The sequence below is a fragment of the Cupressus sempervirens genome, chromosome 7 (assembly GCF_028749045.1).
Source record: "Cupressus sempervirens isolate cs-2001-9-10 chromosome 7, ASM2874904v1, whole genome shotgun sequence".
Taxonomy (NCBI): Eukaryota; Viridiplantae; Streptophyta; class Pinopsida; order Cupressales; family Cupressaceae; genus Cupressus; species Cupressus sempervirens.
This window is the reverse complement of record NC_143124.1, coordinates 761,421,349-761,438,985: the sequence shown is the minus strand read 5'-3', so window position 1 is coordinate 761,438,985 and position 17,637 is coordinate 761,421,349. Positions and strand designations below refer to the sequence as shown.

The following is a 17,637-nucleotide window of genomic DNA, read 5'->3' as shown; positions in this document are numbered from 1 at the left end:
AGGTGCATATAATTAATATTTTATATTAATTATAATGTGCAAACCTAATTTTTTTGTCCCTTTAGGGTTTCATTCACCTTTAAGGTTAAAATTTTGTACCTTTTGTTTTCATAACTTGGAATACATTTTAGCTCACACACCATTGAGATTTTCCAAGCTCTACTTTTTCCTTTTCTGGTTTCTCTTCAGTATAGGTTATTTGTATGCAAATATTCTTGGCAATATGTGAAGCTAGTTTTCACAACTTCTACATGGTATTAGACCATCCATGCTACTTCCTAGTTTGAAGAGTTTGAAGCCATGATTCAAAGTCAAAAACCCTAGCTTTTTTGAGGTTTTTTCCTTCAATAAGGAGGAAAACATTTTTTGGCTCACTTTGGGACAAAGTGGATGCTGCCATTATGCTCAGAAGGCTAGTTACAGTTAGAATTCATATTAAAAAAATTAATTTTGGCCACTATAGCATTAGGCAAAAAAACATTGGCTTCTTGGAGGGCCATATAGGCAATTTTTTACAAAAAAAATTTAAAAATTTGTTTGGGCGGCCATAGTAGCCACTATGGCACCACCTCGACACTGCCACAACACCTCCCTCACTAGGCCCAGGCACCACCTCCGTGAGTAGCACAACTGCAGTGTAACTGACACCTAGCCACCACTCCATGACCACTATCAATCCACTAGGCCACCACCTCCACCATGGCATAGCCCCAATCCACTGCTAGGCTGCCACCTCCACTAATGGCACTCCTAACTCCGTTTGCACCAGCGTGATGTCATGCCTACATCAATTTTTTAGAGTACACATCATGCCTATGTCACTTTCCTAGTAGTCCATGTCACTTTTTTGGCACTATTTTTTGACACTGCTAACATCATTTTTTAGTAGGATGACATCACTATCTGGCCACTAATGTTAGCATCTGGTGTCTAGGTTCCTTTCTAAGTTTTTGTGCTTTCAATAGTTTTTTCTTTCATTTTTTAGGGATATATTTATACATAATGGGGGGATTATTTTCTTTTCCATAATTTACTTTAGAATTGACCCTTTTGCTTCCATCTTCTTCTCTCAATGTTGGACCCCTCTGTGACCTAGCTAATGCCACACAACTATCACAATTGGAAAGCACGCATGACTTGGCTTCTTATGTCACATGGCTTATGGTCATGTCTGAGTGAGAATCAACCTATCCTGTAGCACCCTTTTGAGGTTCTTTGACATAGAAACAAAATAGATGAAGCCTTGGGATTGATTGCACTAAACATCTCTGATAGTCTACTATTTCACCTAGATGGCTTGTCCTATCTTTGGGCTATTTGGACCAAGTTTCACAACTTGTTTGGCATAGTGAATGAGTTCTACACACTACAACTTGATGCAAAGTTGACTTCTTTGAAACCTACCAACTTCCCCACCATTGAGGACTTCTTGATGAAGTTCAAATCTCTACGTACAGTTTTGCAGGGATGTGGGAAAAACAAAATAGATGATGAGTGTATTTTTTTGATACTCTAAAAGTTTGAACGACAGTATCATATCTTTTCTTCCACTTTCTACTCCACTATTGATGCCTTGGGTAATAAACATCAGATGCCTTCTTTTGAGACATTTTGTGATCGGTTGATAGGGGAACAAGCAAAGATCTAATATGTTGATGCCTCTAGCTCTTCCAACCAAGCATTGGTTGTGTAGACTTCTTAGCAGAAACCCAAAAAAAAGCCAAACTAAAGAAAGATACACCAAAAATTGATTCCAAACCTCTAGCTAAACCTTCCAAGGGTAAATCTACTTTGAAGTCTACTAAGTCTACCTCCAAGACTAATAAGAAATCAGCTAAGACCTGCAATTTTTGTGGAAAGGATGGACATCCCATTTGTATGTGTTGGAAATGTTTGGAGGCTTTAGAGGAAGCCATGCAAGAGCATCACATTTCAGCTCCTAAGTCTTCATCCCCCCTGTAGGGAAAGGTCACGCTCTTACTACATGAGCTATAACTTCTGGGCCTACCTAGATTCTTGATTCTGGTGCCTCTCACCATATGAAAAACTCTCGAAAATTGATCACCTCACTTGTTCCTTGTGCTACTTCACACATTGTCATTGGAAACTCATCACATATTTTAGTCGTGGGTTCTAGTTCTATTGCATTAGCTAGGGGTTCTCTTCAAGATGTTCTTTTTGTCCCTAACATCTTGACAAACCTATTTTCTATTTATTAGATTTTCTACTCTAGCTTTGGTAGGATAGTTGAGTTCTCACCACATGATGTGGTTATTCAGGACTTACTTGATTCTAAGTTGATTGTGGCTACTAGGAGTGTTGACTCTGCATCTCACCTCTACATATTTGATGGATTTGAGTCTTCTCATGACACAGGTTCTTGTCTTGTAGCACATGCAAATTCAGTAAGAAAACTTTGGCATGAGTGTTTGGGCCATGCAAATTATAGATATCTTCAACAAATAAGCACACAGGCATTTGTTCTTGGGCTTTCCCAAATTTCTTGGACATATGGTGTTTGTTAGGGTTGTACTCTTGGCAAACAACATAGGGATCCTTTTGCACATGGATGAGCCACTCGTGCTTTGGCACCATTGGAGTTGATTCATAGTGACCTCATGTCATTTGTTACTTCTTCTTTTTTAGGTGCCAGATATGTGCTTACTTTCATTGATGACTTCTCCAGACGTACATGGGTCTACTTTTTGAAATGCAAGTCTGATGTCTTTGATTCATTTCAAGTCTTTAAGACATTTTTTGAGAAGCAATCTCATCTTTCTATTTAGTAGATGCACACAGATAATGGGGGGAGTATGTGAACCAAGCTTTCAAGGATTTTTTCTCTGAACATGGTCTTCAACATTAGTTTTTAGTGCCCTACACCCCTCAATAGAATGGTGTGGCCGAGAGAAAGAACAAAACCCTTTGGGAGATGACTAATTATATGTTTTGGTCTAGGTCCATGGATTCATGTTTTTGGGTAGAGGTAGTCAATCATGTCAACTATATTCAAAATCAAATGCCTCACAAGGTAGTTCAACATATATGACTCCTGAGAAGATTTGGTCTCATGTCAAGCTTGATGTATCTTCATTCTAAGTTTTTGGTAGTGAAGCATGGGCATTTGTACTAGATGGTCAAGGGAGAGAAATGGAGCAAAAGAGTGGACACCTCATTTTTGTTGGCTACTATGAGGATGTTAAGGTCTATTGGCTGTTTGATCCTGATTCCATAGAGGTCCTATTTCGATAGGATGTCTAGTTTCATGAGTGCCTTCCTGTAGTAGATACCCTATCCCCCGAGTTTACTTCACTTACCACTACTCCCTCATCCTTTCCAGTCCCTTTTCCAGATGACTAGGATGATGATCTTGGTGATCCCCATTTACCTTTGCAATAGGATCCTCCCTAGATGCCTAAATGGGCTCAAGCTATAGTTAAGGCTATAGAATCTCTATTTGATGACCCTTCCACTTCTTGTCACACTCGTTCTCATATTGTAGGTTCAAGTCTTCTCAGTCATGCTATTTGTGATGATCCTCAAAAATTTGCAGTAGAGACAGGACATTCTAAGTGGGATAGTGCAATGGAGGATGAGTATTCTTCTTTGATGAAGAATCATACTTGGGATGTTTGTTCTCTTCCTAAGGGAAGGAATTTAGTGTGATGCAATGGCTATATCATACTAAGTTTTTTGTTGATGGTTCCATTGATAAGCACAAGGCCCATCTTGTTGTGAAGAATTATTCATAGGTTGAGGGTATTGATTACACTAAGACATTTGCCCCTATCACCAAGATGAACTCTATTCACATTGTCTTATCCCTTGTAGCTTCTCAGGGTTGTACCATTTTTCAGATGGATGTGAAAAGTGCAAGATGGATGTGAAAAGTGCATTCTTGCACAGTGATCTTACTGAGGAGGTTTACATGGAGCAGCCTCAAGGATTTGTGTAGGATTCCTCCTTGGTTTGTAAACTTTGACGCTCATTGTATGGTCTCAAACAAGCCCCTTAGACTTGGTATGAGAAGATGGATACTTTTCTACTTCCTATAGGCTTCACATGCTACCATTTTGATCCTACAGTCTACATTTAGTGTCTTGAGACTGAGGTTTTGATCCTTGTGCTATATCTTGATGATCTTCTTCTCATAGTTAGCTTGTCCTCTATGATTATGAATGTTTAGATAAAATTGATGGAACAATTTGAGATGACTAATCTTGGTCTACTACACTATTTTCTTCGTCTATAGATTGTTCAGTCCCCTACTAGAATCTTTGTTTACCAGCAAAATTCACCTCTTGACATGCTTTGTCGCTTTGACATGCTTGATTGAAAGCCTACTCCCATAGCTTTTTATTTAGGTGTTACCTTGTCTACCTCTTGAACTTCTCCTTTAGTGGATCCCACATTGTATCAACATTTGGTTGGTAGCTTGTTGTACCTGACACACACTTGTCCTGATCTCTCCTTTGCAGTTGGTCTTGTCTCTTAGTTTTCACATGAGCCTCATGAGAGTCATTAGCAAGTTACCAAGTGTATTTTGAGATACATTCAAGGCATACTAATGTATGGCATTCATTACACATCAAGGAGTCCTTACATTGTTGGATACACTGACTCAAATTGGGCCAGTGATGTTGATGATTGAGTTTGGTTTTCCTCTTAATCATCCCACTATTCTATGGTGTGATAATCAGAGTGCTATTCATATTTCCTACAACTCGGTGGAGCATTAGTGCACTAAAAACATTGAGTTTCTTATGCATTTCATCCATCATCTGATCTAGGATAGTGTTCTCTCTTTGGAGTATATTCCCACTGATGCCTAGGTTGTTAACATCTTCACAAAATCATTTGCATTGCCTCGCTATCTTCAGTTGCAGTCTATGCTTGGGATTACGGAAGTTGTCCTTGGGGGATCTTCTTGAGGCCTTCCCTCCTTCATTTTTTTTCATCATGTTTGTTCTATCTTATTTTGGAAAGGGGTTTCTCCCACTAGGTTTTCTCCTTTGTCTCTGATTTACAGAGATTTCCTTGTTTTGGGTACCTGATCAAACCTTGTTGCCAAGACCCATATTCCTACTTTCATAACTTTGCTAGGTTAGCTTCCTCCTGAGCTTTGCTTAAGGGGGGGTGTTAGAGTAATTATTTTTTATGCTTATTAATTAGATCATGTTGATTTAATTAATCAAGTTCTTTATTACTCTAGTTACTTAAGCTTTTTCTTAGGTGCATATAATTAATATTTTATATTAATTATAATGTGCAAACCTAGTTTTCTTTCCCTTTAGGGTTTCATTCAACTTTAAGGTTGAAATTTTGTACTTTTTTTTTTATAACTTGGAATACATTTTCCTTATCACACCATTGAGAATTTCCAAGCTCCACCTTTTCCTTTTCTAGTTTCTCTTCAATATAGGTTATTTGCTTGCAAGTGTTCTTGACAATCTGTGAAGTTGGTTTTCACAACTTCTACATCTTTAAATACTACAAGAGCCATGACTTCTTCAAAGACTTTATATTTTTCCATATGCCTTCTTGTGGGATAAAAATTTTAGAATCAAAACCGAGTTCAACACTTTACCTCTATTGTCTCTTTTTCTTCTCTTCATTATTTTTGCAATTGGTTTGAAGACAAATTCGAGTCATTATTTTCATTGATAGATCTTTGTTTTGAGCTCTACATTTTGGAACACACACTTCAAGAGCCAGTTGTATGAAGTCAAGCCCAAAGCTCCATATATTTTTTTATCAAGTTAAGTGATCAACTTTTCCATATTGTATTTGATATATGTTATGCATTGAATAGTATAGATGCAAGGATTGTGTCAATGATTTCTATATATCAATGTTTGATTGTAATATTGAATATTACATTCAATGAGTCCATTTCACCATGTTAAGTCTGAACCAGTTATATATTTTATGCTAAGACACATCTTAGTTTAATTCAAATTCTAGATTCAAGTTATTTCTTTGTAGTTCCTTAAGAGAAGTTCTCAAGTCTTAAGAACTATATTATGACAGTACTAAATTTATATTATTCTTCCACTAGTTATATTTCAAAAAAAGAGTTGAATTACTCTAAGATTTGACACCTAGGACTCACCCTACTGAATGGCCTAGAAAGAGGGTGAAGAGGTGAGAGAAAGATCTGCAAGAACAAGAAAGTAGAATCAGATATGATACAATAAATGTATTACTTTTAAATAATCATTAAATAGCTCCTACATGTCCACTTAATTTACTTGTTATCAAGTTGAGTGATGGTGATCGAGTATTAGAAACCCATCTGAAAACCTTGGCCAAGGTCATTAAAGGCATGCTTTCCATTTAAAGATCACATGATAATGTTAGCGCCAATTATTCAAACATGTTCGTCTATAGTTGAGTGGAAATTCTAAACACTAGTATTGCTCAAATGGCTAGACTAATAGTGCCCCAAGCCTAGCCCTAGGGTAGGGAGGGCCTTTCTTTTCAAAATATTGTGTGGAAATTAATATGGTTCATAGTTGGGAGGTTAAGCCTAAGCTAATGCTTCTCCTCTTATCTGAAAGTTGAGGCTTGCACAACTAGTTCAAGACACTCCAATTAGCTTTTGTATGTTCTTTCTCTAACCTTAGCTATGCATTTCCTTTTTGTGAATATCGAATATCATATTATGAATGGTAATGCTTTAATTTGCTTCTATAAAGATGATATAAAATAGTTATTTCAGTTGGCAGTTATTTTAGTTGAATTTTAATTCAGTTATTATCCCATGAAATGAAATTAAAGATGTTACATTTTGGTTGTTTAGTTGAAGTATTACTTTCATATTTATTTAAAATCAGATTTTAGCCCTAATCATTTTACTTAATAAAATTCATTTGTTACATATGGTATCAAAGTGCTAGGTTCAACACTAAACCTTGAGTACACTACCTAAGTAGGACTAGTAAACCTGAGATTTTCTTAGATTAAATGTAATAGGATGCAAGTATGTAAGACACCTCATAAGAAAACATGACATCCCATCTTTCTATACTTGATTAGGAACATGTTAAAATATGATTACACTTGTTGTTCCATGCCTCAGGACAATCAAACTTTAAAACAAACTCTGCAAAGAATAAGGAAGCAAAAAGTTAGGTACTCTCCTGATAGGAAAGTAACCTATAGAAACAAACTTATTCAAACTTGGAATGCCGCCAAGCCAACCCTATTATGCACTTGCATAGATCTTGGATAGTGCAAGATATGTATTAAACTGAAACTAAATGGCATACTAAAAATAAACTTTCAAAATAACTGAATCTATAATGAAAACATCCTCAAAAGAGGAAATTTTTGTAAATAAAGGCTACTAAAAAAAGCAGCAGAGAAGGTTTGAAATTGATTAAATAAATTGGTCTATTCATTTGTTCTTTCTACTCACAATCTCTTTATTTTGTTGTAAATGTGTAAAAAGGAAAAAGAGAAAAGAAAATGAATTGGAATACAGAAGGTGTAGATACTGGGTCCCAGAAGAAATAGTTTATACAATATAAATTTAACAAGCCGAAACCAAGAGGGAATGGTATTATGGATTTTAAAAGTAATCCCAATACAAGTAAGAATGGCAAGGGCACTAAAAAGAAGGGACCACGTTCAGGATGCTACACATGCGGAGGAGATCACTATGCTAAAAAATACCATGTTAAGACCAGCACCAATCAGCTACCCCGACCACCCCTCCCACCATAGTAGCTTGCTTACCAAAAAATGATTCATGCAGTACTTAAAAATTCACAAACAAAATAATAGATAGACCTAATCGAAACTTTGGGTAAGATCTACAGGAACCTCATTTCTATATTAATTGATATTTGAGCTTCTGAATGCTTTATATCACCTAAATTATAAAGTAGATATCCAAAAGGATCTAGTTTTATGGAAAAATCATGGATAGTTGAGTACACAAACCAATGAAGGGATAAGGTATAGCAGTGTTTTTTTGAGGCTGAGGTTGATTTTCCAAACTTCTCCACTGAATTGAACTTGTATGTAGCACATCTTGGGTCTTACGATATTATTATAGGCATTAACTAGCTCAGTGATTATAAGGCCAAGGTTGATTGTCTTGCTTAAAATGTAGACTATTTGGATGACTAAGAAAAGCCTATAAGCATTAAGGGAGTTATACATGAAATTAAATCAAGATAGATATTTTCCATGCAACTCAAGAAATATGGAAAAGAAAGGTTGTGAGATCTTTGCAGTAAGGGTAGAAGACTTGTACAAAGAAATGGATGCCACACATGGAGACAAAAAATTTAGAGGAAAATTGAAGGAATCTTTCAAAGAGAAGTATCATTACTTAAAGAAATTCTAGGATGTGTTTCGCAAAGAACTCCCTATATTACCTCCATCCCGAGTCTTTGATTTTACAATAGATTTAGTACCTGGAGAAAAACCAATTTCTCAAGCTCCTTATCGAATGAGCACCACAAAATTAATGCAGTTAAAATTGTAGTTACACGATATGTTAAATAAGGAACTTATTCAAACTAGTGTTTCACCCTGGGAAACCCTAATATTTTTTGTCAACAAGAAGGACAAAACTATGAGGTTGTGCATAGATTATAAGATGCTCAATAAGGTCACCATCAAGAAGTGATACCCACTTCCTATAATAGATGGCTTCTTTGATCAAATGAAATGCACTACAATATTTTCAAAGATTGATTTAAGGTCAGGATATCACTAGCTTGCCATCAAGGATGAAGACATTCACAAAACTACATTCCAAACTAGATATGGGCATTATGAGTTCATGATATTACCCTTTGGTTTAACCAACACTTTGGCAGCTTTTATGAATTTGATGAACAACATATTTCAAGATTGTTTGGATAAGTTTATATTGGTCTTCATAGATGATATCCTAATCTACTCAAAAAATGAAAAAGAACATCAAGAGCATCTAGAAAAAGTCCTACAAAGATTGAAAGAACATTAACTATATGGGGAGTTCTCTAAATGCACTTTTTATCAAAAAGAAATTCACTATTCAAGACATATTATATCAGCCCAATAAATAGCCATAGATCCTTCAAAAATCAAAGAAATTAGGGAATGACCTATATTTAAGAATGTGATAGAAGTCATAAGTTTCATGGGATTGGTAGGATTCTATAGGAAGTTTGTCAAAAATTTCTCCAAAATAGATTACGTAATCACTTCACTTTAAAAGGAAAGAAATCTATATGGGCTAAAAAATTTCAGTCAGCTTTCAAGTATTTGAAAGAAAATTTAACTATTGCACCTATACTAAGAGTACCTAATCCAAAAAAGAAATTTTTAGTCACAATTGATGTATTAGGGAAGGAGTAGGAGGTGTGTTGATGCAAGATGAGCAAGTAATTGCATATGAGTCAAGGAAGTTAAAGAATTATGAGCAAAATTATGCTCCTCATGATCTAGAACTAGCAACTATATTTCATGCCCTCCAAATGTGGAGGCACTATTTGATTGGAAAACCTTTCAAACTTTGATCCAATCACCATGGTCTAAAATATATCTTTACTCAACCAAACCTTAATCCTAGATAAAGGATATTATTGGAATTCCTAGCGGATTGCAAATTTGATATTAACTATATTAAGGGTAAGCAAAACAAGGTAACATATGCCTTAAGAAGAAGGAGACATATTTCCACAATGGCTATCATAAATTTTAGATTAAGGGGCCTGGTACTACAACATCTAGAGCATGATGAATTTTATGTAGAGATCAGCCAAGCTCTCATCAGAGACCCACAAGATCCTAGGTACATAGAATTTAGAATAGAAGAAGATGAATTGTTAAGATATCATGACAAGATTTAAATAGCCAACAAACTCAAACTTTGAAAAGTTATTCTAGAGGAATCCCACTCAGCTCTTTATTTAGGACATTTTAGAGTGACTAAAATTTTGTTGGATATAAAACCACTATATGGTTGGAAAGGAATGAAAAGAGAGATAATAGATTTTGTGGCAAGATTCCTAGAATCCCAAAGAGTAAAAGTAGAACATCATTATCTAGTTGGCCTTTTACACCCAAATGAAGTACCAGAGTGGAAATGGTAGATAAAATCCATGGATTTTATATAAGGATTACATATGACATGAAAAAATCATTGGATAGATTAACTAAGGTTTCTCACTTCATACTAGGAAACCTAACTGATGAAGCACCAGAAATTGCTCATAAGTTCATGAAAGATATTTTTAGACTTCATGGAATTCCAAAGAAAATTAAGATCCATATTTTGGAAAAAATTATTTATAGCATTGGGAACTAATTTAAATATTAGCTTGGCTTATCATCCCAAGACTAATGGTTAGAAAGAGTAAACCAGGTTTTTGAGGATCTTTTAAAAGTTTACTGTATGGATTGGCAATACAAGTGGGAAATCTATCTACCCTTGGTGGAATATTATTATAATGATTCCTACCAATCTACCATTAAGATGGCCCCCTTTGATGCCTTATATGGTCACAAATGTAGAACTCCTATAAGCTGGAATCATGTTGAGGAAAAAATTATTAGTTGAAGGCAAAATGCTCAAAGAGATGGAAGAGTGGGTCATACAAATTTTTCAAAGATTGAAAGAAGACAATGATAGACAAAAAAATATATGCAGATGCTAAAAGGACACAGAGAATTCTTAGTAGGAGAAAAGGTGCTACTAAAAGTAAAACCCCAAAAGACTACCATCAAGTTTGGTAAGAATGCCAAGTTTGCCCTAAGGTATGTGGGACCCTTTGAAATATTGGAAATCATGAACCCAATAGCCTACATAATTTCCCTACCTCCAACTCTTGTCAAGATGCATGATGTCTTTTATGTGTCATATTTTAAGAAATATCAAACTCATCATGATCATATAATTGATTAGAACCTATTACATGTACGGGATCTAGGGGTGGTGGAAATAGAACCACTTAGAATACTTGAGGTACGTAAGCTATGCTTATAAAATCAAGATGTCACTCAATCCAAGGTCTAGTGAGACTAGTATGGTGAAGATAATGCTACTTGGGAAGACTATAATGAGATTTTCCAAAAATACCCCTAACTTTTCTCTAGGGCTAGAGCCTAATCCTTTTATTTCAGCTCATTCATATTTTTAATGTTTTGGATAGATATTATTTTTAAGTTTTGTTGTGGTCTTCATCAAGGATGATGAAAACATAAGGGGAACGGTATGTTACATCCCAAAATTTTGACCTAATTAAAATTATTATAGTCATTGAGTTGATTGGATTTTTCTTTCCTATTCATGTGAAAAGGGTAGTTATGTATAACTATTGTTTCATATGAAATTGATTGCTATAAATTATTGTGCATAATAGTTTAATGATGATGTTCATTAATTGTTACTTGTCATATGTTGATGATGGTAGTTAATAGTTGTTTGGTTTTAAAATTATGGTTATTAACTAATTTCTTTACTATTATCGATGTTATATATAGTGATATAAATTTATCATGGGAACTTGTTATTATTGTAGAAAATGTTGCATGGGTGGTTGCAAGAGTAGATGAAGCGGAGAAGCATTGCTTAAATACTACCTTAGTCCATTTGTCTGATCGATAGGTATGACCTCTAACTATCTTGGTAAGGACCTAGCAACTTGTATAATAGGGTACATTATTTGGACATGCATGAGCTATTGGGAAATCATTGAAAATTTAAACATTTGAACTTAATGAAGGAACATATCTTTAATGGTTTATGTTGACATTCTCATCATTTCAAATAATAAATACGTATGTATGTGCACATAAGTATAAAAGTATGGTACCACCATAATATTAAATTATACAATATCATATCTATTAATATAAATATACATAAATATGTATATATCCTAAGAAGATATAAAGATAAAATAATATTCCAAGTATACACGTATTTAAATATATATATCTAAATAAATATAACCATGGAAAAAATAATAATAATATGATGTCACCATTTGAAATTTTGTGTGTGTGTGTGTCTGTGTGTGTGTGAGTGTGTGTGTGTGTGTGTGTGTGTGTAATTTTATAAGTTATCCTTTTTTATTAGGTAACCTTTGAATTCTTCCTCATATTTATTAGTCTCTATAAGAGACAAGAATGTACACTTGGGATTTCTTTTTATCAATGAATCAAGAAGCTAGTTTTCTTTCTTTAACTACTGCAAGAGCTTCAACTTCTTCCAAGCCTTTATACTTTTCCATATGCCTTCTTATGGTATAAAATTCTATGAATCATAACCAAGTTTAGCACTTTACCTTTGTTCTCTCTTTTTCATCTCTTCATTATTTTTGTAGCTAGATTTAAAGGAAAATTTGAGTTTTATTTTCATTGAAAGATCTCCAATTTGAGCTATGTATTTTGGAACATGCACTTCAAGAGTTCGCTGCATGGATTCAAGCTTAAAGCTCCATATCTTTCTTGATTATGTTAATTTATCAGCTTTCCCATATTGTATTTGATATATGTTATGCATTTGATAGTACAGATGCAAGGATTGTGTCAATGATTTCTATTTATCAATGTTTGATTGTAATATCAAATAGTACATTCAATGAGTCCATCTCACCATGTTAAGTCTAAACCAATTATATATGTTATGCTAAGAAACCTCTTTGTTTTAGTCAGATTCCAAATTCAAGTTATTTCTCTGTAGTTCCTTAGGAGAAGTTCTTAGGTTTTAAGAGCTATATTATGATAGGATTGAATTTATATTATTCTTCCACCAAATAAGTTTCAAAAAAAGAGTTGAATCACTCTAAGATTTGACACTTAGGACTCACTTGGCTGAATGGCCAAGAAAGAGGGTGAAGAGGTGAGAGAAAGATCTGAAAGAACAAGAAAATAGAAGAAAATGTGATACAATAAATTTATTACTTTTAAAGAATCATTAAATAACTCATGCATGTCCACTTAATTTACCTTATGTCAAGTCGAGTGATGGTGATCGGGTATTAGAAACCCATCCAAAAACCTTAACCAGGTTTTTTAAAGGCATGCTTTCCTTCTAAAGATCACATGATGTCAGTAGTGCTAGTTTTTCAAACATGTCTATCTATAACTAAATGGACATTCTAAACACCAGTATTGCTTAGATGGTTGGACTAGTAGTGCCCCAAGCCTATCCCTAGGGTAGGGAGAGTCTTTCTTTTCAAAATATTTTGTGGGAATTGATATGGTTCATGTTTGGGAGGTTAAGCCTAAGCTAATGCTTCTCCTCTTATCTCAAATCAGAGGCTTGCACAACTAGTTCAAGACTCCCCATATCAAATATCATAGTATGAATGGTAATTTTTTTAATTTTCTTCTATAACGATGATAGAAAAAATGTATTTCAATTAAATGTGAATTCAATTATTATCCTATGAAATGGAATTAAAGATGTTATATTTTGATTGTTTAGTTGAAGTATTACTTTCATATTTATTTGAAATCAAAGGTTATCCCTAATCTTCTAGTTAAGAAAATTTGTTTGGTACTTGCACTATGATCTTTTGCATATTTGGATCTCTTATTGGATTATAACATTCCTTGGGGCCCAAACTCTACATTTTTGGATCCCTCTTTGGATTATTAATCATCCTAAAGGTCTAATCCTTGTATTTTCATTTTCCAATCCCTTAAGAACACACACATCCTTATGCATTGGATCATCTTTTATTGGATTCGCCTTTTGATAGCATGGGTCTCTGAAGGTGTATCCTTGATGGGTCAACTAGCATGCCACACGAGGTTGTTAGACTCTCAATGTCATCTTTTTTTGTGACATGTTTTTTTGCATGATTCAGAGTAAGAGACACAAATAATACTATATGAGTTAATCACACTCTTTTTTTTGTTTTTGTTCTATCAATGATATTTATCCTGTGTTGATTTTGGACTTGACAAGAACTTAGGTCTATTAAGGGCTTTTTTTTTCATATCTCCTTAGTCATGATAGAATTATTGTATGCCCTTGATTTATTTTACCATGATTTTAAGTTTGACCCACACTCCTAGTAAAGTGGGGGCTAAATGAACCATCTCTAAAAGTTTATAATTTCTTTATTCAAAAAAAATTATCCCTCCTTTAATGATCTCCTAGGTCCATGTGCACACTTATGATCAAAATTATTCCTACCCTTGAGTTTTTTCGCATTTTATGATATTATCTTTACATCCCCAATATAGCTATATGCATCTTGAGGACCAAAATCCTTAGGGATGGAGCTGAGGTTATCCCTTATCTAAGGTGGTTTGCATCAAATCCTATGCCAATTTTGGGTTTTTTAAATTTTTTTCCTACCAAGTATAGTTAGCCCTTTTGATTTTTTATTCTAAAACCACTATAAAAAGAGGCTTACTCACTTCACATGGGAAACCATCACCATTCTTCTCATATAAGTTGTGTAAGACCATTCCGTGCCCATTTGAGAGAAAGATGCATTCAGCTCATCATCCATTCAAGAAAGAGCTCAAGGAGAATTCAAGAGTTCAACCCTTCAAGCATTCAAGACAATACTTAATCCATGAATATATGATTTGGCACTTTTAGATCTGTTAGCATTTGTGAAGACATCCTACATCATCATGTCACACACAAGCATTCATACATCTTTGTAGATAGAGAATCAAGATCTATCTATGCAAACTTGGTCTAGCAAGATGAGTATTTTTATTTTTCTTTCTTTTAAATACTTTCTCATTTTGAGGTTGATTCTTCAACCAGGAGTTGACCAAGGTAAGCCCTCTCCCCCAATAAAATATCATGTTTATAGTGTATATGTGCATATTTGTAGTATTTCAAAGACATAGAAAACTCAAATCTTAGAATTATAATTTTATATTGTAGGTGGAGCTCCAAATCTTTGACTTTTTTATAGATAGGGTGAAGGAACACCTCATCCTTAACCTAGATTGTCCCTAACCTATAGGTCATCTTTGACCTCATCCTTGACCTCTAGGACCTTCGTATTCATGAGCTTCATAGATATCAATTCCAAGGTCCCAAATCTTGATCTATTTCACCTTTGGTTATTATTTGCTACCTAGTCCTCATATTTGATTTCATCCTCCTCATTGAATACCAAGGTGAGTTTATTTCCTCATTTTTTTATTTCATTGGAATTCCTTTTATGTATAGGATATGTAATCCATTCATGTGTTTAACTAGCATACATGTTCTTCTATTACTTTCATCTCAATTAATTAATTTACTTGCACTTATTAAACATTTAATCAAATCAATCATCAATTTAAGGAAAATAACATCCTATTAAAAGTAGTCCTTTGAGTATTCATCATGAAGAGGATATCATATTTAGCATTGGCATCCCTTACATCCTCTTTGCAGTTGTGTTAATCTAGTTTGAGTCCTTAGAAGAGTTGTCCTTAAGCATTCCTCTTTCACTTTCCTTAATGTGACATTTATAATTAGGAGTTTAATAAATACACACTTCCTAATTCCTATCTCACCATATGAATTTTTTCCTAATATTTATGTTACATTGGAGATCCTTTATTTTTATGTTACAATTTGGTGAACCTAACATCTTACTCTGCATTTTGATTTTGGTGTTAGACTACATTTCTTAGCTAGATCTACTTTCTTTTTATATTAAAGAAAAATATTCTTTTTATGCAGCCCCAAAACCCATTACAAATAATTTTGGGGGGCAAAGTGGAATATCTTCTATCAGAGGTGTGCACCTACAGAGGCATGCACTCTAGACCTCCCCCCCCCCCCCACCCCACCCCCCTTCCCTTGCAATGTGTTAATATGCATGTGCATGGTTACGCATGTGCACACCATGCACATGTTGTCAAAGTGCTCATGTGCACTAGTGTGTAGCTACACACTTTTCCATGTCAAAGTCAAATTAGCACACTAATGCACCTTCCAAGGTGAGCTAGTGTGCAAAACTAGCTTTTGGGGGGGAAAATCCACTGTCTTGTCTATTTTGGCTAGTGTTGACCCAATTTTTTGTTAGTCTAAGTCTTGTGGATTCCTCTTTTTGGTTTTTTAACATAAGATAATTAATGTTTGCTTCATTGTGAAAATAAATTGAAATCCTCATTATCCATAGCACAAAAAAAGCCTATGATATTGCATGTGCATGGTATTGAATAACTTGTTGGGGTCATAACTTTTAACCTAGAGCTCAGAATTCAAAACTATTTACACTGTTGGAAAGAAGAACTAAAAATCTAATTTTAATCCCTAAAGTAGTGAGCCTTTGGCTTCCCATTTTTAGGGACCAATGAAATTTTCAACTTAAAATTTTGAGCAGAAGACCTTTGAAAAGGCTAGTTAAAAAGACCTAGAAAAGCTTGTTAAAAAATATATGAAAAAGTTCCAAATATTTGATTATTTTGGATAATCTAGATCATGTGGTCTCTAACCAAGAAGGATCAGGTAGTTAGAGAGAAGAAAAATTAAGGAATAGACTTTACATTGCATGAAGATGTACATAACACAAAGGTGTGCGAGTGTAGATAACACAAAGGTGTGGCACATAATGTGCAAGTGCACAGATAATCATAACATCTTCATTATCATCAGCAATAAAAATCTCACCTAAGATAGTAACTTTCACCTTTAAAGGAGTCACACATAATTTTTCATTCATAAATTTACACTAAAGATCAAAGATACAGAGGTTGGACACATGAACCAAAACAACTTCCTCATCTTATGAAATTATTAATGATAAGATTCAACACGTACTTTGGGAGTTCAAATGGAAGAAGTAGAAGATGTTCAAGTCTATGAAAATATTGGGCTATAAAGAGGGTATAACTCATCAAAAAGGGAAAAATAAATACACAAGAGTGCTCCCAGACCTCATCTGAGAAAAACCCAAAAACCATTTTCAAAACAAAGAACTTAGATTTTTTGGTGAATTGAGCACCTTGCACAAATTCACTAAAGGTGTGTAGGTGCACAAGTGTGCAAGGTTCACAAGGTGCATAGGTACACTATTCATAGAGATGCACCAACAATTTTGAATAAGTAATAGTGCACCAACATTTGACTATCAGTTCCTAATTTAGAGCTTTCCATGCACCCAAAATGCATTCTGGCGATATTTCAAATACTAGAAATGCCTATAGAAGGTTAAGTTGCCATTTTTAGAGCTTCCAGTGACTCTCAGATCCTCTTACAACTTTCTTCTTCTTATCTACTTCTTCTTTCATTTTTTTAAGTCATGTAAAGGCTCATGCACCCATTAATTGATATAAACAAGGGTGGAGACCTACTTAGCACCGTTTAGAGATTTAGTTTGTATATAATTAGATTTATTTTATTAGTTTTAGCCATGGTTTTTCATTTTAAGAGCTCTCACTCTCAACACTAAAAGAGGATATGCTTTCTTATAAATACATGGATTTAATATGTACTACATGTCATTATTTTGATACAATAATATATGTTATTGGTACTCTTAGTCTAGGTGTAGTTATTCTTGCTAGAGTGTGATTTTTTTTGAATGCATGTTCATGAACTATGATGGAGCCAATGGTTTTGTTATGTTGATTTGATTGTGTGATATTTGACATTATTTTCTTTAATCTCTTGTTACCTTATCTTTATTATTTTGGTGCAGGAGCACCACCTCCACCTTC

General features: G+C 34.3%; 1 pseudogene; it reads left to right on the top strand.

Moving 5' to 3' along the window:
* Nucleotides 1-17,637, top strand: part of LOC149549514 (zinc finger protein CONSTANS-LIKE 8-like) — a 92,507-nt pseudogene that overhangs the window by 10,507 nt on the left and 64,363 nt on the right.